The sequence below is a fragment of the Petromyzon marinus genome, chromosome 25 (genome assembly GCF_048934315.1).
Source record: "Petromyzon marinus isolate PM22_M1 ecotype Great Lakes invasive population chromosome 25, UKy_Petmar_22M1.pri1.0, whole genome shotgun sequence".
Classification (NCBI taxonomy): domain Eukaryota; kingdom Metazoa; phylum Chordata; class Hyperoartia; order Petromyzontiformes; family Petromyzontidae; genus Petromyzon; species Petromyzon marinus.
The window spans coordinates 1,660,460-1,687,565 of NC_133691.1; the positions used below are offsets into that span (position 1 = coordinate 1,660,460).

The 27,106-nt window shown below is 44.1% G+C and overlaps 2 long non-coding RNA genes across 2 annotated transcripts in view; one reads left to right on the forward strand and one right to left on the reverse strand.

Moving 5' to 3' along the window:
• Nucleotides 1-222: 222 nt before the first annotated feature.
• Nucleotides 223-27,034, forward strand: LOC142929125 (uncharacterized). The gene is made up of 3 exons (XR_012945281.1): nucleotides 223-291; nucleotides 22,495-22,555; nucleotides 23,824-27,034. It is a non-coding gene; the product is annotated as an uncharacterized LOC142929125 (long non-coding RNA).
• Nucleotides 1,122-27,106, reverse strand: part of LOC142929124 (uncharacterized) — a 31,506-nt gene continuing 5,521 nt past the window's right edge. The window contains exons 2-3 of the long non-coding RNA XR_012945280.1: nucleotides 5,478-5,612; nucleotides 1,122-5,349 (exon numbers count right to left, since the gene is read on the reverse strand). This is a non-coding gene — a long non-coding RNA (uncharacterized LOC142929124). The remainder of the gene's footprint in view (nucleotides 5,350-5,477; nucleotides 5,613-27,106) is intronic.

Sequence of the window (27,106 nt, forward strand, 5' to 3'; positions counted from 1 at the left end):
TGATTCATTTTCCAAACATTAACAACACAATCGCTTATTTTATTTTGCTGCGCTACGAACCTGGTGATCCCACTGCGACTCCCAGCCGCGGCGAACACGAGCGGTGAGCGTTTGTGTTCACCGGTCCTGCTGCCCATAACCCCAACCACCCCCCTCTACCCATCGCCAACCCACACGAAACCAGCGTGGTGAAGTATGGTCTTACAACCCTCCCCCCTCCCTCCCCAGAAGTTCAACACCCGAGCGGCACGTCACGTGGGAAGGCGTTCGACCAGCAGAGGACCGACAAAGGTCTGTACATATCTCTGAAATAACGGGCAGGTTCAGAAATGACAAGTCGGGTCTCGGCAGTGCAGCTGTGAGCTCTGACAGAAAACAGAACAAGGCCCTTTTAACCCGCTCGCTGAGGACAGCTCGTGCGGAGCGGGTTTCGGTCGACCCACACACGGTTGTGGCGGAGCGGGCCAACAGCTGGGGGAGCATGGGAAACATCTGCGCTCCGCAGGCAATGCGCCCGTGCCAGCTCTCCCCGGCGAATTTGAAGCAGCCGACAAATTGATCGGCAGCTCTTGAAGGCGTCCGAGGGAGCAGTGAAGCCCACCTGCCCACGGCACGGGACAAAGTCACGTTTGAAAAATCAGGACGGTGGGTGGGTGGGGGGTGGGGGTGGGGGGAGAGAAGACGGAGGCGGGGTGAGGGTGGTGGGGTTAAGTGAGGGACACGAGGAAGGCAAAAAAAAAATTACGGAAAGATGTTGCGTTGTCAAAGAACGAACTTTCAGCTCGTTAACCCGTGCATGTGCGCGGGCCGCAAAGATGAGTTATGTAGACAGCTCGACTTGATAGTAGAGCGCGAGGAAGGCGCACCGAGGGATGCTGCGGGCGGGTTCGCAAATGAACGCAGGCAGCGAATTTTCACGTCCAGGAATCTCCCTCCGCAGCCGAGTTGCTCGCACAATGTGCATTTGGTTACAGAGATCATTTGCTGTGCATAAAAGGCCCTTCAGGTAGGGTGTCTGGACACCATCAACTTTGGACTCCGAGGCTGCCGCGGAGTGAAGTGAGGTGGGCTTTTAACAGCACCGTGCTGTGCTCACTAAAAATAACATCACTTTGACATCTATTCTCAGTCCAACAACTACATACAGCGGACATGATACTAACGGTAACTCCCCCCCCCCCATACAACTTTTACATTTACTTTTGTCAGTTGAGTATTGGCAAAGACGAAGGCTGTGTTTTGCTTCGAAAAGTTTATTCTACAGCTTACAAAGTCCACCGCTCCAAGAGTTTTTAATTGCCTTTGGGGTATTAACAGTTGCAGCTGCGGTGATCGCGGATAGGCCGTGACCCGTTTGGCCGCTGGTCAGCAGTCGCGAAGCTTTTTACTTCACCCTTTCTGCTAGTTAAGGCAGAAACGTGACTCCCAGTTGTTCGGCTTAGCGCAAACTGCTTTTCGTCGCACCGTTAACGGAGCCTCATTCTCTGTTGAAATAAAATTGAGAAAACAGTTTCCTCTCAATACTCCGCTAATGTGTTTTAATAACAGGCGCGGATAGTATTTCACAGTTCGTATGATCAGTGCCCAATAATTGTTTAAATCCGCAAGAAAGGGGGGGGGGGAAGACAGAAAAGATTCATACTGAGCGCTCAATTGAGCTGAAATTACCGCGCATTAGCACAATTATATAAATATGCACTTAATGTCAAGTGATATGTTTGAATGCTAATTGCGCGCAATTACAACATTTTACACGCAGATAGATAATGTGATAGTGTAAAGGAAAGGGTTTTTCCACCCCCTCCCTCCTTCCCGTGACTCCGGGCGGCCTCCCCGCGGCTCTGTCGCGCGAACCGGTCGGGGCTCCCGCCACCGCGTTGACCCCGGCACGACCCCGGCAAAACAAATGCTCACTCTTCATAAAATATTTGTTGTTGAGACGTGCACATATGCATAAAGCTGCCGAATCGATACCCCCATGTTTATTTGTAGCTAAAATATTATTTCGCCGCTCTGCCCGTGGCAATACAACTCCACGCAATCATCACGGCCACTGACAGCCGATCATTTCTCCGGTAAATTAAAAATATGAAATATCTGCGGGAGAAAGTAAGTAATGATTTCTTCGTTGTAAATATTTAATGACATTTGGCAATCAGTAACGACACATCATACGTTACGACCTATGATTTCGGAGCTGTAATTGCTCAATAACCCACTTCAAGTCACAGGGCCCAACTGCCGATACTTTATTTTCCAAAACAGTCCATTGCACCAGTTCTCGGGAGACGCCTTTTCTATGGTACCCTATTAGGCCCGGTCACAGCTAGTTTGGTATTTATCAAGCTGTGTGAAGTCGATTGAAGTGTGCGGGGCTTTTTGTAACAAGACAGATTATGATGTGCATGTCTATAATGGGCACGGCTAAAGATCAATGTGCGCAAAGCTTCAAAGCAGACTCGGGTTACGCAGTTCATCTGGGAAATGGCATGATCTTCGCTTTCATATGTAATCATATAATCTAACGTTGGCAGATAAACAAAATAGAATGGAAGTACAAAACAGTTTGGGGGATTAATGCTGCCGAGGATTTGTGAAACGCCGAGGGATTTATGACAGTTTTCAATCACCAGTGCAGCGCGTGAATTACCCAAACTGCTTATGTGTACAACCTATATATATACACACACACGCAAACACACGCGCGCGCACAAGCGCCCTACTCAAAATGTTTGGCGATAGAAATGGCAAAGAGTATTTCATGGAGGATTATTATTTAAAATTGTTAAACTTGTTTCCCCAGGAAGGCTTGACTGAGTCTTGGGACTCGTTTTCAGGAGGATCCTGCCAAATGTTTGCAGGTTGGGGACGATGTTGTTATGTGAAATAACAATGGAATAATTTTCAGATACGTTCTCAGGATTGGAAAGTTTGGCCAATATCAGTTACCTTTCATGGGGTTTTTCAGCTACAGTAAGAAAGCAAAGAACCTGGAGAAACCCCATGTAGAAAAGGGGCAGAATGTACAAACCTCATTCACTCACTCACACTATGCAGGATAGGGGTAAGAACATACAAATTACATACAGAAAGGTGCCCGGGTCGAACCCAGGCCATTCCTGCTGCGAAGCACTGTGTCACCCTGCCGCCCAGAGAAGGACAACCAGTAAACTACCCCGATCAAGTCTGCTGCGGCAAATCGGTGTACATACTCTTTCCATTCCCATTCTGGCAGAGTTCCTCACTGAGCAAGATGAACAACTCAAAGGCGGCTATTAGAAACCCGTCAGTGTGCAATGTCTGTAACGGACAGAATACTTTCAACGTTCAGCGAGGAACATTTTCCAATTATGGAATTTGCTGTGGATAACAAAGGGGGGACTTGCAGGAAGATAAACGAACAATCCTGGCAAGGCATGAAAACTAACGGACTGCCAATGTAACTTTGTAAATGTACTTCTTTTAAATGCACCGACACCGGTGCTCTCATAGCAAAAGTGATAACATTCACGTTGCTCAGGACGCAGTGATGAAGGTGCGGTCTCTTGCTTTTGTTTCGTGGGTAATTTTGCCTCTGTCACAATATACCACGGCCAGAAAAGGGCTCCTGAGCGCAAGCGTTGGGTACGGAGTCACGCTGGCGGCCTGTGGGCCAAAACGAAATGTATATGTTCCCCGTCTAGTTCGCTGGCATGTCCAAGTAATGATTTTTTCCGATGCCATTCAAATGACTCGGTCAATAAAAAGCTTTGTGATACCCAACTCAAATGTCACTTTATCCGATCATTAATAAAAAAAAGGAATTGTGAGATGGAGAACAAAAAAAATCATTAAGTATAAAAAGATGGCTGAAAAATACATAAATGTCACCCCAAAACAAAAAATGAAAATCGATGCTTTTGTAGTTTTCAGAGCACATAGAAGGCAGGTGCAGTTGCTTCTGTGGATGCATCTTTGTGAGCGTAAAATGAATGTGAGTTGATCCGATGGCATTGAACGGGGCCTATTCACCGACTGTTACTTCACAAACACTTTTGACGAACATTCCCTTTGCTTTAGCGACAGCAACAAAGAGCAGCTTCATGAGCAAGCAGCATTTATGCGGAAAATAATATCATCACAACGATGCTCTTCCGTTACTCGGGAATACCTCCAACTGAGGCTCGAGACACTTCCCAGGAGGGTCCTGCATTGGGGTCTCGGGCCAATTCGATTCATGGAGATTTGCCATCACGAGAAAGAAAACCGGAGTGCTCATAGAAAACCCATGCATACGAATGGATCAAATTCGAAGCTCCGAACAGATTGATTTGAGAAACCAATGCTCTACTGCCATTTCTCGGTCAACTTACAGGCCGAGCATACCACCCTTGGTATTCTCACGTAGCTTCTCATACAAGTACTCACCAGGCTCGAGCCCGATTCGCTTCCAAGGTCTAACAATATTGGATGGATGCATCTATTGTGATTTAACTTTAGGCAAATATGAATATGTTTGAGTCGGGGGGGGGGGCGGAAAGGGGGAGAGTGGTGGTGCAGTGGTTAGCACACTGCAGTATGAACTTGATGACCTGCGTTCAATTTCTGGCCATGGCTAACATTAGCATCAAATTATATCTGAACGGGGAATAGCCTTTCCAGTTCACCAACCCGCTATGACAAGTAATGGTGAAATATGCTCACACGACGCCCTGTGACCGACACAATATAGGAGGCCTTCATTCGGCAAGATTGTCAAAGGGCTGTACTCAAATTTACCTTACATTATAAAATAAATAGTATATACCAGTTCAAGACACTGCATGACACACTGTGAATCATCATCAGGCATGGTCAATCCACTGCTGGATGAGTACCTCCCCAAACTGCCACCATCACTCGTGATCTTGCGATGCAATCGTTTGCACACAGCACTCGCGCATGGATCGATTTCATTGCTCCATCTCCTCTGTGGGCAACCCTCTTGGATGCGTCCCATTCCTTGCACGCCTCCAGAGTTTAGAGTTAAAAAAAACAATGTAATAAAAAACATCTCAACAGATGAGCACTGCAAAATCTCACGTACACCTTTATCAGTTACACAGAAGCTCCCAGGTGTGGAGTGTGTGGAGGGGGTGGAGTGCAGCACATTGCACATTGCACGCGTGTGTGCGTGACACCGTGCACATGCGAGCTAAGTGCATCTCGTTAGGCACCGGGCAACAATTATGCAAAATGTAGTGCCAGACCCCCGACTTGCACGGGAGTGATCTCAGCCATTGTGGTCCCAAGATCCTGCGCAGAGATGAACCCCCGCTCAGTGTGTTGCCCGGGATGTAATAATCCACCCAGCACCTGCACAGAGACGTGCTGGTTTGGGGGTCGGGGGGAAACATGTAGAATGTGGCATCAGACATAGAAGACGTTACTTGGCATGCAAAAAGTAATTAGGGGCAATGGTGACGTTTCACCCAAACCAAGCCAGCGCCGCTGCTCACAATGCCGTGATGTGACGATCCGCCTCGCGCCGGAACACAGACCGATTTCATCACTCCATCTCCTCCGGGGGAGCCGTGAGCTCGAACTCGTTCCATTCCTTGGTTGACCGTTCCGTTATTATTCTTGACGATTGCCTGAAAAATTAGAATTTTGTGGTTTGTTCCCCCCCCCACCCCCGCTCACAATTTCACCACCCACAGCAGAATGATGAATATACAAGATCAAGTTATAGAAAACAGCTGTTTGTTATCCGACTTAATAAATGTCTAAAACAATTAAAAAATCACAGATAAAAAGAGACATAGCTAAGCAAACATCAGTCACCATCCTAAGAGTGCGATTGACCTCACATTAACCTATCTTATAAGCTGTTAAAACATACTTTATTGCTACGGCCAATGTTCATTTTATTAACACAGCATCTTTATATGCAAGCCAGGCGTACTATAAATAATTTGTAACGAGCAGCAATAGCACACAGTGGAAACAGTATTACTCGGATCAATACGCGTTCCCATGATACTTGTATTGCCCAAGTATTTTTCAGCATTGGAAGGAGAGAGAGGGGGTGTGGAACAAACAGCCCAGGCGACCTCTTAGAAAACACGTGCCATCCTGTATAAATATATGTGTGCAATCTTACTTGAGTCATATCCTGTAAAAATATATATATAATTTTCAAACCGCACCTCCTCAAATTATCTATAATGCATATTGTTGCCAGACACTACTGGGATCCCCCCCCCCATTATTGCTGCAGAGGGCGAGAATCCACGAATGGGCGCTGTGCTGGAGGGGAGCGGAGGGGTCTGGGTGGACGGACGGACCGGGGTAGTCTGGTGGCGGCCGCTGTCGGTTGGGGGGGGGGAGACTCAGCTGTCAATAATTCTGGTTACCCCTGTAACGACTTGAAGCTATTTGTCAGGAACTTGTGAAATCATACATTATCAATCATACGCACTGATTGATGAAGGGAACGCTGAGTGGCTGCGTGTCGCCGAGTGGGTCTCGTGACCGCTACGGAAATAAAATAAAATAAAAAAACGTCACGGTTTGCGGTAATTTGTGTCGGTTAGGCCAGCTAAGCAGGTAAATAAATGCATGGGTCGTTAAATAAATAAACATTTACTGGTATTGTAGACGTTGTCTGCCTTTTTTCCCAATCAAAACTCTCTTCACTTTACAAGGCTTCGGCCTTAATAATGATATAATCAATCTGGAGATGGACAGTGGTGGTCTGCCCTAGGACATGGGCTGCCCTGCAGACCTCAGCCCTGAGCAAATAGAAGATGGGAAAAATCATTAAAGCTGACATGCTTGTTATTACATTATTTTCCCTTCAGTCTTGTGTGTAAAAATTACAGGCGAAAATCCATGCTCTTGTGACCCCCTCATGTCGTCAGTCACGGGAAATGGCTAGCAGATATCGTTCATCAACATTAAATGGAGACAATGGGAAATTTTCAAATTGTGTTATGACCCGGCTAGGACTCCTGGCTCGACACTCGCTCGAACTAAAATATCGCGCTCGTTGGATATGTTCGGGGAGTAAAATAAGTTAGCATTGAGATGAAAGCCAACTACTGAACTTTGTGTGCGTGTGTGTGCGTGTGTGTGCGTGCGTGTGTGCGTGTGCATGTGACAATATGTTAGTGTAGGGGAGCGGTAGTGTAGCGGTTAGCACGCTGCGCTATGAACCCGGTGAGCCGAGTTCAATTCCCGCTCACGGCCAACACCAGTAACGATGATCAGAACCGGTCCTGGGCCTCCCCTAGGTCGACTCAGCCTAAAATAAGTACCTGGTGCGGTGTGTAAACATTGCCACCAGGGAGACAAAGGCGGCCGGGCGTGGTGTTGGCCACCCACCCCCTCGTGTACCGTGCCGGCCTCCATGAGGTGCTCGCCAACAGCACTTGCCCCAAGATCCTGAATACATCTCTACGGGGAACCTTTGGTGTTTTGCGTGCGACAATAACTCTCGCAACTATTCTCTGGCCTGGTCATGACACATGGGGGTAGCTGGAGGCTCGAGTGGCAATATGAAACGTTTCCATCAGGACCTCAGCTTGCGTTTTGTTTTGCAGTCGAGTGCCCTTCTTTATGAAAGTAACATATTAGCGGTGTATCCTTCTGGCCCTTATACACTAATCCTCTTTGCAATACACATGCCGTGCCCCTGTGTTTGAAGGAGAAGTTTAACTGAAAATTGCTCTGGAATATCGGTGCTTGCGTTATCATGTCCTCGCAAAAAAAAAGCCTTCTTCACCACACGTAGCACTCCACCGCATTCACAAAGCCTTGCCCGATGTGCCACGAGTTATAATTTAAAATGTTCAGCTGGTAACACATTAAAAACATCGACAAAACGACAGAACCCTACAGCACGACCGTGCTTCTGGGACCTAACATATGCACAACAATATTTGAGTCCGACTTTAAAGCTTGCTAAACCAATATCGTTACATTCCGAGACGTCGCATTTTTTTGGTGTGAAAACCACTGACGTTAACCAAATTATTTTCTATATTTATTTATTTAACGCCTAACCATACATCAAGGAGAACATTACATCCACGCGCAAAATCCATAACGTCGTCAGGGTAAACCAGGCGTAGGCGGGAGAAGGTGAGAAGCCACACCACATGCACCGCCGTTTTTGTCGATCCACTGCTGGATGAGACCGGGCCTGGCAACGGCTGTGCAGAGCGTGGGAGTCATTTGACCATCCTTCCACCGTCATTGCGGGATGGTGAAGGTAGAGAGACACGGAGATGTGAACACGTAGAAGCACAATGCAACAATACATTTCGTTGCAACTGTGCTCCGCTGCCCACCACCACGTGACTGCTCAGCGCGTGTGTGCACGGTGGTCATCCGTCCAGACACTATCCAGGCTTAACCATGCTTAGCTTGTGAGATCTGATGAGGTCTAGCGATTTCCAGGTGATTTAGTCACAGGCAAGCTAGGAGATAAGGGTAGAGTAATGCCCCCCCCCCCGCCCCATAGTGATTAGATTAATTGTTGTGATTCTTGGTCGCGATATAATTCAAGAGTTTGATTATTTCTCTCATAATTGTTTTGGCCTTCTTCCCCGAATTTCATTTCAATTATTGTGCTATTGGCATCGTGTCACGAGACTAGGCGTCCATTCATAACTCTTGCTGTTCCTGCAAGCAGGCGCATCGTCCCATGCGATTAAATGATCAGCAGAAGCAAACATCATTAAACCACCTCTGAGATCCATTCAAGTGACCTCTGTTATCCATACTAGGGGGGACACACTTTCCAATATGTCCTGCTACATATTTACGTTCATCACATGACAGTCAAACCGATGTTTCATTTTTATTCTCAAAGCTGAAATGTAGCTAAGTTAAAACACGTTTTTTTTCATATTTTGACGGGATTGTTTTAATGCCGTAGATATTGGGTCGAATTTCTTTTTTTAACACTGCGATGAATAGCAGCGCCTCTAGTGGCTGCAGGTGGCGTTGCATGCAACGTTCGAATCCAAAAACACAGACTCGTTCTTACACGTGCACTGTCAGGCTCTTTTATTTCTTTGCAACCAGACGAGAACAATTCAACGCATGTATGTTGAGCTCAAGCATCGATATTAAACAAATGAATCAATGGATCATTCCGCTACCTTCCAGGAGGCAAGGTCTCAGGGCTGTGTCACAGGGGGGGGGGTAGTCCCCCCCCATGCTGAATGCTCGCTCAGCCCCTCCCCTATTCGACATTTCTTGGTCTAGCCAAAACATGTTGGTACAGAATTTAACACCAGTGGCTGTTTTCATTAACAATTCGCACCCATTACCCTTCATATGCCGAAGATGTCTCTCTTTATTTAGGTGTCTCATTCGATATGCAAACTGTCTGCAATCTTTGTCGGGGGTACTGAACAAAATGCTAAAATTAGTACAATTAATCGATGGGCGTTGCAGACTTTCCTTAAATACCCAGCGGGCGAGGGTGATACCAGAATGTATGATAGACAAGAAGACGGATCGTATCGTTTCTCATTTCTTTTATAGCCGTTAACTTTTGTTTAAAGTTGGTTTAGCACTGACTCTCTGTCGTGGCCTCCCTGGGTCCTTGCATGCCCCCTCCTGTAAACAGTACCAAGGTCACGCAAAGAAAAACTCGTCTGCGATTTCTTAAGTGTCCACAAAACAGTTTTCGCAATATCTGTGAATGTAGAAGAGGCAGCTCTGCTTAAGTTGTAAAAAAAAATGTATCTCAATACGCATGCCAAGGATGTTGCTTTTGTGTCATTGTTAGCACACACTCGACTTGCAATGCAGAAGTTGCCCGTTTGATTCCATGGCCTACCACAGGCGTTGAAGAAATGTTGCAAGTTTCTTAAATCTCACCGCACAAGGTTTATCCAGCAGTATAAATAGGTACACACCACACTTAGTCGATCGGCAGGTCACGTGTGGTAAAGTTTGGGGGTGCTTTCACAACTTTCAAGATTGCTGGCCAGCATGGAAGAGGAGGTTTAAGCCAAAATACCCTCTAGTGGAACTTTCTAGAGCTCCCCTCTCGTCGAGGCCCTTCTGCCAGAGTTTCCATGGGCGGGCAATTGCAAGGCGGCGCCTTCATCCACGTTATCCGTACCCGCAGCGGGCAACAGCTTGCAATGCAGCCTGGGTGCTGGTGACGGCGTCTGAAACGTGATAGTTATTATCCTCTTTTTGTATTTCTTTTTTTATTCTCTCTTTTGAGGTAAAATAAAATATGACATAAAAGCACCTATGGCACTCGTGAGATCTAGAATAACCGTTGCACTCAATTAAATAACAGGCAGAAAGCCCTCTTTGTGTCCACCAGGGACCATCTCTGACAGTAACTGATCCGTGATATATGAATACGCTGCCCTTCTAGCCGGCACCAGAAGGAGCAAGCGGTCAGCCTCCCTCGCAGAATGAATCTCCCCAATTAACTGCAAAGGAGATGCTAAGTAAAAGCTGTTAGCTACGGCTACATCTCCTCTGGGAGACATCATATTTCTACCTTATCGTGCAGCCACAGGACCCACGGCAACCTTTGGGATTCTTTATGCACGAGCTAAGCAAGCACGCATTTTATTCATAACTACCATACGTTAGCTAAAGAGAGTGGATTGTCAATAGCGGGGGGGAAGGAAGGTGCTTGGATGGGGGGGGGGTTCTCTCGCCCACCCCCTCCCCTCCGTCTTCTTGTAAAGACTCAAAAGAAACTCAACGGATCACCGACAAAGAGGAGCATGCAATCGTTTAAATATGTACACTAAACTGAAACAGACCTCAAAAAGCCTTCATATTTTTTTTATATGGCAGCAATAGCTTTATTTTCATTCAGTCATTCTGTTATTAGATAAATAAAACATTGTTTTCACTCTACAGGTTTGGCCCCTTTGACCTATCGTGAAACCTGTTCAGGGTGACCCCAGTTTCAGGTTTCCGCTAAACACTCATAGGACTAACATATGCTGTTTCTCATTATGGGAAATTCTGTATAACCTGCAACGCCTCTGTCACGTATAATTCAAAACCTACTTTGTTATTTCTCTATTAGAGTGTCTGCCCTTTTTTAAAATGTATTTTATTTGTATTACTTATAAACTATGCGCCATCCATGATTATATATATACTGTATATATACACATACTGTATTGTACATACCTCCGATTAGCGCGGTTGGCTACGTGAGAAAGATGGTAAGTTTTATTCCACATTTGACTAGACTTTGTCTCAAACATGGCACAATTCACCACGAAGGTAAATGAAATGTCGTTTACTATTTTTTTTACACCTTTGCTTTGTATATAACATAATTGTTTTATTGTAATATAATAATACATATTTCAATATTTATATTTATTATAATTAATGAGATACTGTAAATGAGCACAACCATTTACACAAATCTATTATTTTTCAATTCACTGCTGGAAGAGAAAATCCACATAATCTGTCGATCGTGGAAGTTGTTTGACCATACTTCACCACGCTGGTCAGTTTGGGCTGGTGAAGAGAGGGTGACCAGGACCGGTTCAGATATCACTCACCCACTGGTGTTTAGGCATGCCCAGGAATCGAACTCAGGTTACTGGATTTAAAGATCACAGCCCACTGCGCCACCACGCTCTCATACGATAGTATAGTTGCATAAGATTGATAATATTATGCTGTACATGGAGCCACGTAAAATAAACATTGGTGTGAGGACAGAACCACAGAGATGGAGTGATGAAATCAGCTCGGTTGCAGAAGCTCTGTGGATTGGTGTATTACAGGGCCCTGAGAGATGGCAATGGCATGGGGAGACATTAATGCAGCAGTAGATAGATCATGGCTTGCGATACTGTATGACTCCAGTACCGTACTGTATTAAAAACAATTAATTTAATGGTGCACAAGCACAAATAACAAAAATACTCAAACACGTTCATCAATAACACTGTCTTGAGGTACAGATATATAATAGGTGGTGGTTTGGGCAATAACCCGTCACAAAATAGATTATGCCTCATAAGTTTGATGCACTCAGTCAGAGATTTATCCTCGTGATGATGGTTTCCTTAGCAGGTTCACCCATAACGCAATGTGCCAGAAACAGTTTAAAATATTACTACAGTAAAACCTTGGATTGCGAGTAACTTGGTCTGCGAGTGTTTTGCAAGATCAGCAAAAATGTTAAGTAAATATTAATTTGATAACGAGCGAGGGTCTTGCAATACGAGTAGTACGTATACGCTTTGTCTACCGAGCGTCACGTGATCAGAACTGATAATCGAGTGCTTTGATATACGAGTGCTTTGGATTACAAACACGTTTCCGGAACGAATTATGCTCGCAATCCATGGTTTTACTGTATAATACGACTTTATCTTGTATGAGTTTACACGTTTTGATTATTGATGGGTGTGTCTGTTACTGAGTAGATACCAAGAGCATAATTATTCAAGTGCCAATTAAAAAAACAACGGTTCATCAGGATTTAGAAAAATGTCATTCTTATCTGGCCCCATGGTGTATTCTTACCCGACCCGACTGGACATATGTGAAAAATAACTTTATAGCTCGTCGGATTCCTGCAGTATAAATACATTTTCTGATTCTTAAAGGGCAGTCACCAACTCTTATGATCTACTCCATCTGTCTGGCCTCTCCATCCATGTGCCATGCAGAAGGGACATTGCCTGAAACATCACCGATTATATATTTTCATTTTTAAAGCAGTGTTATTGTCGAACGTGTTAAGTTTGTTTTGCATTGATAACCCATACAGGAATCTAATTACACTGGAAACGACACTGGCCAATATATCCACCAGGGGCGCTACAGTGGAAGAGTGTGCCTCAGCCAAAACGATATTTTTGGTTTATCCTAACAACAAATGTTTGTTTTGTTTTAAGTGTTCATACATTCTTTAGCCGTTTTTCTACCGCACATTAATCAAACGTATTTCGAGTTACATTTTATTCGGAAGCCACTGGAGCTGTGCACTCTTAAGTCTAGATTGAAAATTCATTTATTTAGAACTTCCTTTTGTGTTTAGTTTGCTGTCTTTCCCCCACACCTCCAATTAGCACGGTTCGGCTGTGTACGGTGCGTAAGAAGTTCAACATCCATACGTACATTTTCCTGCCTAAAATGAATGCAAGGCATTGTATTAGCCAGCTGTTAAAATACGATATGTACAGCACTTTACGACTATGTTCGCCGTTGCAGTTGGTTATTGAAGTCAAGCGGTTCTCCCCACCCCCACCCCAGCATTGTGCCCAGTAAAATGGCACCGAATTAACAAAAGCAAAAGTATGCGTTATTCATACATCGGATACCACAGCAACACAAACAAAAGCCCCACAACGCCGTGACGTAAGTGGCGTGCGATATGGAGCGTCTCGAGAAAAACGAACACTGAGAAATGAATTGCAAAAAAAAAAGGGGGTGATGGAAATAAATACGAGTTGGTGGCTGGGGCAGTTTAGGAAGCTAATGCTCCTCGCAAAGCAGTCGGCCCAGCACATCTGTAATCCTTGGTTTTAAAAGAAAAAGCAAACAAAACAGGTTGTTCTGCTGCTGTGAAAATGTTTCTCACGTGCAAAGTGTAGAGGCAGGAGAGGTCTCGTGGCCATAGCTCGGTCACCGATGACTGAGCAGAACAAACATGTCAGCTTTTATTTCATTTTATTCGGTGCTGTACATAATTTAGTGGCATTCAGTTCTGCGACCACAAAGCTGTAAAAGGTGAAAATAAATATCTAACCGGCGGGCCCACACCTTCATCACGGCAAAGTCGGGTCGGTCTTGGCGCGAGCAGAGGTAACTGACCCCCGCGGTTGGCTTCATTGCGTTAGCACGGAGCCTCTGACCAAATGACCCTGAATCTGCCCGATCTCGTCGGGTCGTGGAGACGAAGTGGGGTTAAGTGCGGTTGGTACTCGGATAAATCGCCCATCCAAGTACGGTACTAACTGAAACTAATTATTTGGCGATGCCAAGTAATTAGTTTGGCAGTGGTCGCACAATCAACAACAAATTCGAGACATTTGTCAGTTACAGCACGTGTGCACTGAAGAGGGACATTGCCAAAAAACGACACCGATTACGTGTAATTTTTAGTTCAAGGCCACAGTTGTGATGACAAATGCGTCTTTGTTGTTGTTGTTGACTCTGCTTGTACTAACTCTCGGCTTAACCCCACCTGCCACCGTAATCGCTGTGTGAAGTCACACATTACCATGCACGTCACTTTTTCAGAGGCAAACCTCGAATTAGCGCTGAAGATGCGCTCTTGCAGAAGTGAGCGCTCATCGAATGATCGCCAAAAGGGGCCATTGTACCAATGTATATATGTGGGGATCCGCGCTTCCTCTTAGAGTACGACGTTTCATATCAAGACCTGATCTAGGAATTTTTTGAAAATTCATCTAAAATACATGGTTGTCGTAGACATGATCCATGCCTATAGAAAAGCGTCTCCCCTCTGTGAGCAACTCAAAAGACTTAAATATTCATTGAGGCTTTTCTCAGTAAATAATTGGCTTAAATTGGCACTTTAACATTGGAAATTTTACTCGGTGAAATTCAAGCACTCCAAAGGCTTGCAGTGTCATTACATATGCAGAATAGTAGTTTTAACATGTGCATGCCTTTTATTTGTTTGTATATTGCATAATACATGAAGGCTGCATTTATTATGTAATACTGAGAGTTAAAAACAGCTGCCATGGCTTGAGAGGTAAGAAAAAAGGTTATTTGGCATGAGAATTAACAGTTGTCATGGTATGTGTGCGTATGAATGTTGCACTTCTTTCGAACCGTACGTAACCACCCGTGCTAATCGGAGGTGCGGGGGGAAGGACGACAAACTAAACACAAAAGTAAGTTAGAAAGAAATGCGAGTAACAAATAGTTGCACGGTATTTTATGGTCCTCTATTCGACAACAGTTTCCATGCTATGAACCTTAAAACAAGTCTGAACAAATAAACACGTGAGCAGTTTAACATTTAAATCCAGAACCATAAATAGTGCATGTTTATCTTATTGCAGACATTAAAAGACAACATTACGATCACTGTAACGTCGCGCATTCCTTCATTTAACAGATGACGGCTCTTGCAATGTGATATCTCTTCCAAATAGGTTGGCATATATATTATAAACAATATTAGTAATGTACTGGTAACAACAATAGGTGGAAGTCTAAAATGAAACTGGGCCAAACTTTTGTACCACCCTTCTCCCCAGAACCTGCTTTTTAAAAAAAATCAACAACATGAACTCATTAAAACACACAAACATACGTCCCAAAGATATTGAACGTGAGCAATGGTAACAAGCATGGTGAGGTTGCTATCCAGCAGTGGATTGATCATGGCTGATAATGATGTAAATATGGTTGAACATACCGTTGTTAGATTATGTTCACAACCAGGCAAATGTTCAGTGGAGGCATTGCAAAACCTGCGCTTAAGCCGTGGTTTCAAGAGACCAGCGCTCCCCTATATGGCGCAACTATCCTTTGTTTACAGCCTCGAGTGGGAGCGATTTCTTGAGGGCCCTTGTCCCAAGCACGTGGCCAGGCAGTAAACTCGTAGCAAATTCTCGCAAGACAGTGACCACAGTGAGGGTCGGATTCAGGTTTGGTGAGGAGGATTGTGGGGGAGTGCGTTTCCAGGCGTGAGCTGTTTTTTTCATGGGCCCACTACTCACGCCCAATACCAAAAGCATTCCACTTTTATTGAAACACAACATTACAATAATATAACACACGTATTAATGACACTACCTTGAAAGGAGAAATATAATATAATTGTTGACGTTTCAGGCAATAGGCCTTCTTAATTGCAGAGATGTTATTTACCTTTGGCTATTTCAGTTCTGGTGTTTAAATGTGCTGTATGAATTGTGAAGCTATATCGACGTTTAAACGAACAAACATTTGAATTTCTGCACAAAACTGGTGGTGGTAAACAATGTTATGCTATGGCTTCAACTACCAACTTACCTCCAGGTTTTATAATAGTGCCGTACTCTTACATATCGACCAATGAATAAGCAGTGTCATATTTTTGTGCCCTCTAAACCTGAGGTTCCGGGCTGCAGTCTCTAAAGCCCCTCACTTTTATAGAGCCCTGTGCCGCAGTTGAAGGGGGCGGTCATAATCGCAGTGTGGGAGACAGAAAGACAAACTTACTGGTGCAAATACACAGCACGTTAGTATTCAAATAATGGAGAGAAAAGGAAAAGCTGCTGCCTCCACCCACCGCTACCACTCTATGAGAAAAGAAAAAAAAAGTTTATGCATTTGTTAAAAAAAGCAGAGAAAGCACTTTGTTCGACCACATATGGAAACCAAGCGGTATTTAGAAGAATAATAAAATACGTATCCCTGTGACAGTTGGAGAAGTGATTCATCATGAAGGTTGTAAATGGGTTGGCATACTACAGGTACGGCTATTCACTAAAACAAATTAACAATACGAAGATGACAGTGAATGTAGGGCATGTTTCTCCCTAGTCCCTAACCAAACGGTCGCACTTTCCAGACACAATCCCTCAGTTTGTCAGTGACAAAAACAAACATGGGTTTTGATTTAAAGCTTTCGTGACTGCAGTAATTCATATTCTTAGTTCTTTCGGTAAAGTCACGTTGAAGGGAAACAACTAAATAATAAAATATATATAAAACAATAAAAATTCTCACGACGTTTCGACCATAACACAAACGGTCGTCTTCAGGTGTGTTGCAAACCAACACACCTGTTTTATATATATTTTATTATTTTGTTGTTTCCCTTCAACGTGACTTTACCGAAAGAACTAAGAATATAAACATGGGTTTGTTTCTGTAAGGTAAGAGTACGTGCTTAATCCACTGCTGGATGAGGGCCTTCCCGCACCACGTGGCGCTTGGGGGTTATTTGACCATACTTCACCATCCTGGTCATTTTGCGTTGGTTAATTGTTGGAGGGGGGGGGGCGGTGAGCGTAGACGTGGAAGCATACAAGTACAGGACAACAATGTATTTTGCTGTACTGTCCTTTGCTGCCCACCATGTAGCTCTGTATGGTCGCCCAAGAGATATCCATGCTCTCTGCCTTGCGTAGCGTCTGAGATCTAATAGGATCGAGCACATTCTGGGGTGATTTGTAAGAGGCAAGAATGATTAACGTTGCAATCTCGTGTCGGTATTTCGTTGTATTGTTTCAAACGTTCCTTTTTTTGCACGTATTATTACCTTGTGCTTTGTTTTCTTTTTGCAGTGTTGAGATGTGGTTACAATTGAGAGCACAAGACAGTAATACATTGTGTTTATTGTTGTTGTCATCAGGGATTCGTTTCATCTTGAGCTGTCCAAGGCTAAACTCTGAGAAATATGTCCCCTCACACCGCGCTCCCCGATCAGAACTTGATCAGGAAAACAGTATTCACCATTGATAAAGCTTAAGGTTTAAGTCAATTATAGTCATTATAAATGTTAATGGTAATCAGATTTTCCCTGTAAACATATCCAATGTGGTAAACAAAACCATATCAAGACAGCTTGGTGTTTATGGATATGCTAATGTACACACAAATAATTATTATCATTCATAAAGCGCCCTTAAACAATCGTTCTCATGGCGCTATAGACATACAACATATATTGGTCGTGAGCAATGAACATCAGTCAGCGTGGACGGGTTTACATAACCTTTGTGGGGACACCTGTTGGGAGGGGGCAGGCGGGCTACTATTTAAAATAGGAGACACAATGTGAAATATTGATACGGAAGTGGACAAAATAATCCACTGCCAAAAAGAGACACTGGTGGAAATGGCTTTGTGGAGGCGGCTCAGCCGAAACGAAGCAACGCAGAGCGTCTGGTCGCGACGAGCTCGACGGGGGGAAGGAGACCGGGATGTATGACGTAATATGAGTGCATCAAATATATTCTTGGTTCTTTCGGTAAAGTCACGTAGAAGGTAAAACAATAAAATAATAAAAAATATAAAACAATAAAATCCTCACGACGCTTCGACTGCAACACAAGCAATCATCATCAGGTGTGAAAACCACAGCAAGAAAATTTGAAAAAAGTGGCGGATTTTTTTACGTTAGCACCACGGAGAGCGATTTGGCAGTTTGTTCAGATGGACGAGTCCATCTATGTTCGGAAAAGAGGAGGGGGGAGACGAAAATAATGGATGCGTTCTGAAAGCCACCGTAAGCGTGATCAATCAATTAAGACCCGAAATGGTTTATCATATCCTTCCAATGATTGCTAAGCCAGAATCCATCTTCTCGGTTGAAATTGTCTCTGTGTTTGTATATGTGGATAGCCTCATGAACGAATCTCTCATGGTAGCCAGATGGCTTGCAAAGAACCTCTGTCAAATATCTCAAATGCCAATAAACAAGATAATAACCATAAAAAAGCCATCGCTATCTTGTGTGCGTCTCTCTTTTGTCGTCTCACAAGCTTCTGCTTGTTTAGCACATTTCTCTTCTTTAATTGCGTCGATGCCTCATCTCTGTCTCATGTCATTTCACGAGGCGTCGAAAAGTTGAAAGGGGCGGGGTGAAGGGCGGGGTGAGAGGCGGGGTGAGGGGCGGGGTGAGGGGCGGGGAGAGGGGCGGGGAGAGGGGCGGGTGGTGGGAGGGAAGGTGCCCAAATAGAATCTCTGCTGCTGATGGGCCCTCCCAGTGGGCTACCACCACCATCACCACCTGGGATGCGGAGCGAGGCTTGCACTTAGCGCGCATACACACACTGCTGCTGCTGGCACATTGAGCAGAGAGAGAGAGAACAACAATGAATCCGTGGCCAACACATTTTACCCATAATACATTGTATCCGCCACGCCTGTGAATTGCACAGCGAGCTGGATTTTTTAAAAAGCCGGTAGAAACAACCCCGGGTAATTGCTGATTAGAAATTTAAGACTGAAAGCCGAGATGGCGCAGATGCATTTTGTATTTAACAAAGCACAAAACAAAGAGGGACATCCAATGCACATCTAAAAAGCCCACCGATATATTCATTAGAACCAGGTATGAAACCTCTTTTCATAAAATTCTGGCCATCTGTCAGGTATGCGACATAAAGCAAGTGGGGTCACATTTCATGGATATCATTCTACTGTGGCCCCCTGCTTTTATGTTTTTGACAATCGTCAGTGAAAGCTGCCCATTAGATCATAAGCGAGGGTACATATGGATGCAATCTGTTGTCCGTGTTACTCGGATAAGTGATGGTGAAATTCAGCCACGTTTAGGCATAATATCTGTTGCTATGTTTGATTATTCACATACATTTGACTTTCGACAACATATCTAACAAACGTATTGAGTATATCTTCAATTATCGACAACATTAAAACGCATATTAGATATGTACTTAATTATCCACAACTTATTAAATCATTTTCAAGAACTTAAAAAAATATTACAGTATGTCCTCGATTATTTTGATAATTATTTTGATAATCGAGGACATATCATGCCATACCGTGTTGTGTGTGCGAGTGTGTTATTATTCCTTGTAAGTGGCCACAAATATACCATAATAGGGTAATTTGAGTAAATGACCATGGATGAAAGAGAATGTTTTATTGATAACTGGCATACATCATATTACTATTAAATCAGACGTAAGCAATCAAATAATTACTGCTCCAACATTTTTCTGTGAGCATATGTAATGATTCAAATGTGTCCCCGTCATCAACTTTATGAACCGAAGGTGGTCAGTGTTTCATACCAGAACCTCCAAGTGTATGCAGCTCAAACGCAATATTTTGTCGTCCGCGTGTCGTCCCTCCACGTAGACAAGTACTGCACGGCACAAATTCTGAGTAATCTATGAACAACTCGCAATATAACCATTAGCGTCGTTGTGAAGAATGTCATTACAGCGTTAGTCCATCCTTGCTTTAACCAATGCTGGTTATAGGCAAGGGGCCTTCTCTTGCCTATGAATATCTGGAAGTTTACCATCATTCGTACAAACATGCCTGGGTTTGCTGATGAGAAACTGAATGTCGAAACCGGTCCAGACTTTGCTTGTAATGAACCAAAGTTGCTAAAATGATGTGCTACCAGAAGGCGGTGTGACCAATGGGATGTGTAACAAAAACTTTTATTTTCAGGCAGAGAGCGAGATATGTGTCGGTGGTAGATTGTCCGCTTATTATCTGTTGTTTTAGTTATTTAGTTAGTTATTTATTGAATTATTCAGATATGTGTGGTGGGGAGGGGACGGAAGTGCAGTGGTTTTAGCACTTTTTTATGCCAGGCTTAGCAAACATCAGTGCTGAGTGATATCTAAACTGGTACCGAGCCACCCATTTGCCAAACCTTCACTGACAAGCATGATGAAGTATCGCAATAGAAACTCGTACGACCAAGGAGGCCTTCATCCAGCAGTGGCCTGACAAAGCGACACAATTATTTTATTATATGCAAGTGACAAAAAACAAATGACCATAATGCACGCCGAGACTCAAAAGTAAAATATAAAAAAATAATAATAAATAAATAGACGATGACAAAATAAATACGTTTGCACAATAGCCTATTAACCATTGTGAGAATCCTTTTCAAAATATTCTACATCCTCCTTTTTTCGACCACAAAATTCCGTCACGGGTTCATTATGCACGCATATAGCGTGCTGTCGTCAGGCACGGCCCGGGGCAAGGAAGTTTTAAGGAACTTTACATTCCTTCCTGCAGTTCTCAAAGCCAAGCCGGCCACAGCCCATAAAGCAGAGGAAATTGACAGGCAGTTACAGGGAGGAAACCTCGCTGGGCACACTTCCTCCCCACCAGCTGGAATTTTATGTCAATTATTCTGAGCCGGGGGGTTCCACAGCAGCTACTGTACCACGCTGGACACGAGGCACAACTGCTCAGGGAACACGCGCACAATGGCCTTGGATGCCGCCGACTAACGATGGGCGACGAGGACTGCGAATTCCCCTGGCATGTAAATCAAAAACAAAACTAAGTGGGTGAATACAAACAAAAACAAAAAAGAGTTTGGGGGCTTTGTAGATCCCCGATGGGGATATTTTGTTGTTGTTGTCCGTGTTGGATATTCAATTGTCGAAAGAAGCACTCGACACGTGGTGAAAAACGTTGGACGTCACGCCAAATGAAACGCGGTAACAACCTGAATACACATGGCACAGCTGCCACTCAGAGATCGCTCGCAATGGCTGCGGATGGCCGCGCCGACGACGACGACCGCCAATTCCGTCGCGTGCAAATCGAAAACAAAACTAAGTGGGCGAAGCAAAAAAACAAGGAGAGTTGTTTTTTTTTACATCAGTGGTTCGCATTGCCTTTTCAATTTAAATACAGGTGGGCTGGCTGCTGCTGACCAGTGCCCGAATTTCCTCATCTCCCAGAGCTGTCCTTTTGTCGTGCAAACAATTGGCAGGCAGCACCACCACCCGTGATGGGCAAATATTGAATCACGTACATGGCTTTATTTCAAGCTAGATATTACTATATGAATTGGACCTGGCACACCACATCCAGTATACCCCATCGCGATCGCTGTGGGCTGCTATACACGTGCGTCCCGCAGTCGACCAGGGACCGGGAAAATATATATTGAGACATTATGCCCCAATAATGTGTAATTGTGTAGCACTGAGCGTTATAAATACGCCGCGATGTTATATCAGCGACCGGTTAAAGCGCTGACAACATTAAAGTATACAAACTCGAAGTGAAATGATTCATCAACCTGGCGATACAGTTATTTGTCGCGAGTCAGAAATTAATTATTTCTTGATCATTGCGGTGAATGTAGCGGGCCATCAGTGGCTGCTGGAGTGGAGTGAATCCATTACACAGGGATATATACGAATCAGAACACGTTAACAGGAATCAACGTTAAATTAGCGCATCGTCAAACCTACTGTTAAAATGTTCCTACTCATAATACAGGTTTTTGGGTAAGATAACGTAAATATATAAATGTGTCGTTAAAACCCGCCACCACCCGACACAGCCAACTAGTAAGGGTTGTCACGTAAACAGAACGTGCCAATTCGTCACTAGTACAGCACACTCGTGACGAATTGGCACGTTCTGTTTACGTGAGAACCCTTACTAGTTGGCTGTGTCGGGTGGTGGCGGGTTTTAACGACATATTTTTATATTGACGCGATCTAACCCAAAAACCTCTATTATGGATGACATTAGTCGCGAAAGCCTCCTATGTGTTAAACTGATGTTCCTACCCAAAGTAAGTTTATCGTTGAATTAGTGTTTAATGACGTGTAATTAATTACAGCGATGGCTTGGAGAGGCCTTCATCCAGCAGTGGATCGATGATGGCTTCCATTGGCTAGAGTTATTATTTGCTAAGAAATCCATAATTTCGTCTAAAATAGCACCACAACTTCCATACGTTAACTAGGAAGTAGTAATAATAATGCCTTCAGGACTGTATAATTATTGGGATGTTTGCTTTTCCCCTTTTTTTGTTTTTGTTTTCGCATGGCTATGCTTTTGAAGATAAACGCGGTCCAGATCACAGCACCACTAAAGCCGATGCCGAATGTTGGAATGTTCCAATGTAAGGCCATAAGAACAACATGAAAATAAACACGAGAGATAATCTACATTTAAAAAAACCCCACTCGTTTTATCGTGAATAAAGTTGCTCAGCTCTGAATACAAGTTGTGGTTCAATTGACCTGCCATTTTAAAGTAGAGTGAAGTGAATTAAACTGTCCTTATGTTCCAAGGTCTCCCCTGATACACGTATGCATTTATCTCATCGGTGTTGTAAAACCTAAAATCCTCAAAATATATAATTAATCTACAACAGGTACACAATCACTTCAGGACATCTGCTTTCATATCCTCATCACTCTTTACCAACTTAATTTCATTTCTAAAGCTTTCGCACCACTCAAACACATCACCGAGCGGCATAGCTAAAGTACGTTGAAATTATTTCGTACCATACTCAGCCAACCGTGATAATCGGAGGTGCAATTGTCAGCTGGTTTGACATTTTCCTTAACCAGACATTTTAATTAAGCGATGCAGTCCAACAGCACGTGACACGGTATTCGCCGTCATCTTGGAAAAAAACCCAGACTGCTTTGCGAAACTGTGGCATCAATTCACCACAGGGGTTGCCAAACATGGTCATAACCACTCCACAAACTTTCAGCAGTCATCTCTTACTAGCATCTTCCTATTGTTTTACTATTTTCTTGAATGAAGTGTGCAGGTTACTTTGCACTACCCTCATAGATTCAGCACTCCACATGTCCACAATAGGCTCAAATGGCGGACACTTTTCACTCAAACGCTGTTTATTAATAAATGGTGCATTTTCAATAAAACACACATTTTACATAGGTGTATTGCTGCTGCTTGATTGTTTAACGATGCCTTCATCTAGCAGTAGATAGATTTAAGGAACAAAACAGGTGGACTTCTCCACAAATCTGGCTGTCGCCTGATGAAGCTAGTTGTAATTACTGGCGAAACGTCGTACTCAGATTGTAAATGTTGTGGCTTGGCTCTCCAACACACCGGTGTGCTGTACTAGTAACGAACTGGCATGTTCTGTTTACGTGACAACCCTTACTAATTGGCTGTCGGGTGGTGGGTTTAACAACACATTTATATATTTACACGATCTAACCCAAAAAAAAACCCATTATAGATGATATTGGTTGCGAAACCCTAAGGGTTAAACAGTAGATAGATCAATGGATGACGATAAATAAATTGCATAACTATTACAAATGATGATGTTGCAGCAATTGCTCAGCCAAAGTGAATGGTCGTCACTGCCACCCAGCTCGGTTTTTATTCTCTCTCTAGAACCGAGAGGATGCAGGAGAGGCCACCGTGATGGATGAAGATCAAAGAGCAACACGTCCACTCATCTGGTCCAGACCGCGGATGCCGGGAGTTAACCGTTCCTCGAGTTTACTCGGCAAATTCCGCATCCGTCAAGCCGCCTTGAATAGGCAACTTACCCGGCACGAGGAGGCGTACAAGTAAAACTCGCCGTCCAGCTGGGCAAGTTCTTACGTAAACAAATGTTAAAGGCTATCGGCCGTAGCCTTTAATTATCGATGTTGTTTCTCGCACTTACACCAGACTGCGAGGCTGGATCACTGAAACGCGCATGTGTTGCTCCAACACCGCTGTGCGTGCGTACATCTTTAAAGCATGGACGGGCGTGTATTTGGACACGGCGTTCCAACTACGGTTGCTACCACCTTTGAATTTAACTAAAATATCGAGCAGAGCTCGAACACAAAGGCAATGACCTTCAAAGTCCTACTGTAATATTGTGGCAAATAGGTACGGTATTTGGGACAACGGTGTAATTTAAAGAGTCAACAAAAGTAAAAGCTTTTGCTGAGGAGACCCGTCTGAAAGAAATGCTGTCCATAATGATGATCATTAACTATATAGGGTTGCTGCCACGGTGTGGTAGCTTGCTTGCATGGTCGCCGGTTCAGTTACGAAAGTAAGCTTTAAGGGGCACTGAGCCGTATGCTTCTTTTTGTAGAAGCGATCTGGCTACAAATGATAGCTCAACAAAGTGGCTTATCATGTGGAAATTTACATCAGCCAAATACTCTACAAGCATGTTTCTAAACGTGGAGGGGAAAACAGGAGGACCCCGTGAAAATCCACACGAGCACGGGGAGAGCACCCAAACTACAAATACACAGCACGCGTCAGGGTCAAGATCGAACCCACGTCCTCCTGCATACCAGGCGAGGTAATTAACATCTCACCACCGTGGTGCTGCAAGTGGTGAGCTCAGATGTCAGAGCATAGCGCCACCGTAGCGCCCCTAGTTAATTCTCCCGGCACCGCTGTTGAAAGAGTGGTGCAAATTTCTTAAATCCGTCCATCTAAGCAGTAACAAAAGAGTATGCTACACATAGTTGAATGAAATGTCGCATGCGGTGGGGCAAAGTGTGGGTACTTCCCCCTCTTCCAATACATTTGAGCAGTGTGGAAGATCAGGTTAAGTTCCATCGAGATCGAACCTTCAGAGGTCCCTGTAGTGGAGTGCCTTCCAGCGGCAGTAGCAAGAAATTTCAGGGCTGCACTTTAACCTTCAAACGTACTAATTATGTACGGGTGGCAACCCTATATCAAACACAATCCATACTTGCATTTCTGCTATTAACATGGCTTATTCAAATGCATGGTACCCAGACGAGGCAATCTGCAGTTGTTACTGTACATGTTTATTCAATCTGCGTGCAACCCCAGTCAAAAGGTGGTGGGTTGGAGCTTTTTGCTTACACAGCAAATTGGTGGCCCGTTCTCCCGGGCATTATTTCAAGGCCAACTATAAAGTGCGGAGGAACAACCAGTGGGAAAGACAATAAGAGCAGGAATGTTTGGCTGATCTCTCTTACCCGTGGGCACCCATGTGGCAATTTACATGGAGCCACAGCCTGGGGCGCAGCCTTTACCGATGCAACATTATACGTCTCACTGCTACTACCTTCTGACTGACAACAGGTGAGGAGTTGGTAACAGCAGTGGCTGCACTCTTCATTGCCAGTCGATTATAAACTGAAATCGGTGATGCATATTGCAAGTGCTGGACAAAGCAGTTTTGAGATTTAAAACAAATTGATAAACAAAGCCTCCAGAGAGACACATGACTTATTAGTTAAAGCTTGGAAGATCACTGCCTTTCTGTTGGGAAGACTTTGCTTCTCTTCTGCACATTGAAATTAAAAGCATTTCAACCCAGCAGCATTGACTTCTGGCCAGAAGCCAAGTCACATTGTCCTCAACCCTGGAGATCTGAAGTCGTGAATGTGTTTGGTCCCCATGGTTGGGAAGGTGTACACAACATCAGTTGCACGCCTGTTCAAGCAATGACAATGTACGAGCAACGGCTTGCACTCATGTCTGAGTAAATTTGGTGGCTTCCTAACTCGGATATTGCACCATGGACAGGGGGAAATAACAAAAGCAATGAGAGTGGCCGGGGAGGAAGAGAGGTAGACAGAAAATAAGGTGGTCGGATGAAATTAGAATATTTGGAAGGACGCATTGGATGGAGATGACCAGAGATCGTAAATAGTGGACCGCAGATTGCGACTGCCTGCCAGCCACAATATTTGTGCATCGTTTGCTATTGTAAGTGGAAACTATTATTCTGTGCCACCAGGTCTAGGAGTGGGTTGAGCAGTGAATAGGAGCATGGAAAGGGATAGAGTTATGAATAAGCAGGACATCTAGAGCAGGATAAAATATACTCACTGACCGAGGGGGCCAGGCAGGTCAGTGATTGGAGTACTGCGCTGGCACTGGCTGAGATCCTGGGTTTAAATCTGGGTTCAGCCACCTGTGATTAAACCGGATTGTCAAATTTGTCGAGTTGATGTTCTCAGGCCAGTCAACAATGATTGCATAAAACCCATGATAATAAACAGTGTTCACTTAATTTTGATAGATTCCAAATATCAGTTATAAAGCCACGTTTTTACTGCCACACAATGAACACCCCATAGTGTGGACAAAAGGTCACTCGAAGTGGTCTCAGAAGTACTTTTGTGACATCACCTTCTCTGGGCCATTTTTACTGTGTCACGGGTTGATGCACTGCTGTGTGAGAGTTCTGAATGAATGCTTCTCATGGCATGACGCTGACAGCACAGATGGAATTGAAATGGGGGAAAAAGGCAATGGTAAAAAAATATTTTAAAAAGACGAAGTTTACTCGCTACCCAAAAACCTTGTTGAAGGCTGCACGAAACCCACACGTGATATGCTCGGCTGGAAAACAATTGCACAGTTAACCCATGATGCCATCGCGCAGTTAAAACAGTTTCTTTAATATATATTGACCTAATATGCACCTACACGCGACTCTCTTGCGGCAATGTTACATTATTGACTCAGCCACTCTTTCACACGTCCACCACAGGTTTCTGTTGGGTCCGACAGTCAGTTAGGATGCGGTTCCCTCCCACTCTCCCCTCGTTTCTGGCTGTTGCTGCACACGTCATGGCAACACGCACAAATGCGTTGTCTCTTGCATAATATGGATAATCTTTCCAATGCACTGTACCTTCACAAACACATTCGAAACGTTTGTAAACTGCGCCTGCCTGCA